Genomic DNA, 2,887 nt, shown 5'->3' on the forward strand with positions numbered 1-2,887 from the left:
ATGAAATTCAAATAGATAAAATTATCACTAGATTTCTATAGATACAAGTTATTTATATAATTAATTATCAACTACAAATAAAAAACGGGTTTTCACGAGCAAGAAGAATTGTAACGTAAACGGTGCAGTGTTGCAAGTGGTATAATATTTCATCTTCGAAACGAGTTTCAACTCGATACTCGGTTAAAAGTAATAAATCAACCCCATATATATATATACACACAGATGAGCAGCTATATTGTCGATATATACTACACGAAAAGATAAGTTACAAGATGTTACACTATGTGTACAACACGCGCGGCTGTCGACGACATAATTTTAGAAACTCTCGCAATACAAGAGGGTTAATCCACTCCCATCCTTGGGAAAATCGAGAAATTGTGATCGAGACACTGCGCCGTGTTCTTATAGCTAATCATCCTTCGCGCCGCATCGCAATCTGCAGTGTACATCCGATGTAATACCGGGAAAATGAAAGCAACGCAACGAAGCATTCCGAGACAACAATAAACTAAGGTAATTCATCTTAATCCTATTTACAAGTTCTGTGTGGATGCGCTAAATTCTATTCCGTTCGCACTCGCGGATATTACTATTTCGGTTTTGTTTCGATCGAGAATGTCGTCTCTCTCAAGTTCTACGCGTAGACGCGATGCCATCGCGCTCGTGAGATACGACGCAACGGTAAGAGCAGCCCCCGCTTTTAGAATTCGCTCGACCTCATTAACACGCCCGTGCATTGACACGCAGCGCGAGAAGCACCTGTCGCCACGTTGGGATTCCGAAGAAATTTTTCTCGATTCGTTAAACCGTTAAACAAATGTAAAATATGTCTGAACAGAACAAGCGGTAGTCTCAAAATAAGGAGCAATATGCCTTTCATAGTGATTGGTGGAGAATGATTCGAGATAATCTTTTTTTTTTATATAATCTTTCTTTTAATAATTCACAAATAATGAAATAAATTTGACGAGAGGGAGAGAGAAAACGATATAGTCACATTTTTCAACCTCTGTTTTCAATTTGCTTATTATTAACAATCGTACAAAATACAACGAAAAGATTCGCCTAAATGTCAAATGCGAAGTAAATTATGCCAATTTCTCGCAATGAGCGACGTCCATCGACATTACAGATTAACGCTGACTATGGAATTCTGCCACGATTGACCATCACGATGTTATTGACCGCCGCTAATTCTCGCCGACCGTCAACTCGCCACTAAAACACATCGCGGCTCTCGCGGAAATGGCCCCGAGAGTGATGACCGGACAAAAGGGGCGAAAGAGGACAGCGGGGGCAACGCAAATTACCGCGAACGATCGGGACGGTGTGTCTACGGGCCGTTCGACATCGGGATATAATCCATTTTGATCCGCGAATGTCTCTCGGTAGATCGCGATAGCGACGGATCGCTATGGACCTCTGGCTGGAAAGTTTTGACGCGATCCACGGGACATCATCATTTCACCCTCAGTCGGCGACCCGGTCAACACTTTTGCCACGTGTCGCGCCGACAGCCACGTAATCTTTTTGCACGACCCTCTTTCGGTACTCGAACCATAATTCCGGGGACCGACAGAATATCCTTTGCGTTCTAACTGTCAACGTGTAAATGTGGTCGCCTTTTTTTTGGCGCAACATCAAGGATTAAGATCGCCGAAGTGTTGCCGCAACACAATGGTGAGAATTATCTCCCGTTTTACCCCTCGTCTCAGTCATCATTCGCTCGCGTCTACTTTATGATATCTATGAAAAATAAAATTCCAGTTTTTGGATACGTTTCATCCGTTTTCATTTTTGCTACGTTTTACGGTATATCGTTGATTACATCGTTCTTCAGTTGCAGCTCGACATCAAACGACGATGGGATATAATACGCTTCGGAGATATTTCTACAAAATGGTCTCACTTCCCCTGTATCCTCGTGATAATAAAACTCTGTCATATTGTATATAGCTATGCATTATAGATATAACTATACTATATATGAAACTTCTTCTTATGCTTTTTGTCTATTAAAAATGATTCGAAAATGTGACTAAAACGTTCATTACGTTTACATAAAATAGTATTTGAAAACTTTGTCTTACTATTATTGCGCCTGGCTCTTATTAGCTCTTTTTTCTTGATTATATACACACATATATATATATGAAAACTGTATGTGTATTATATATTTTAAATAATGAATAAAGTCAATCTAGAAATCATCAAAATTATATCTCTAGGACTACAAATTAAATTAACTGAGAAATACCTAAAGATAACGTTTTATATTAAATGATAATATCAATATTACGAAATGTATAGCTAGACAACTTTAACAATAATACTCATATACATGTATATCTCACACGTAAACTACTTTTTGGAAAAATAAATCGCGAATTGTATTATTAATTTTCCAATAAATTTTTTTGGTTTTTAACTTTCTCGTAGTACGTGGTTTTGAAACATCCCTATATATATATATATATAATATTTCATTATTCCATTATCTTAAAATCATAAACCAAAAAATTATTTAATCACTCACCAATATGATGCGCAATAGCAGAGTTGATTAATGTTGTGTAATCTGTAAAATTTAAATATATCTAAATTATATATAAAAGAATGTCTACAAAAATTAATACTTAACAAAATATAATTATTGCGTGCAAGGACATTTTTTATTTGTCCTCTAAATAGATATTTAATAAAGAAAATTGCATAAAAAATAAAAAAGAATTTTTTAGAATTGATTAGAATGAATTTTTATAGAACATAATCAAAAAATAAGACATTTTTTCTAAATAGATATTTAATAAAGAAAATTGCATAAAAAATAAAAAAGAATTTTTTAGAATTGATTAGAATGAATTTTTATAGTTTTTATAGA

The sequence above is a fragment of the Formica exsecta genome, unplaced genomic scaffold (assembly GCF_003651465.1).
Source record: "Formica exsecta isolate Colony F162 unplaced genomic scaffold, ASM365146v1 scaffold26, whole genome shotgun sequence".
In the NCBI taxonomy this organism is placed as follows: Eukaryota; Metazoa; Arthropoda; class Insecta; order Hymenoptera; family Formicidae; genus Formica; species Formica exsecta.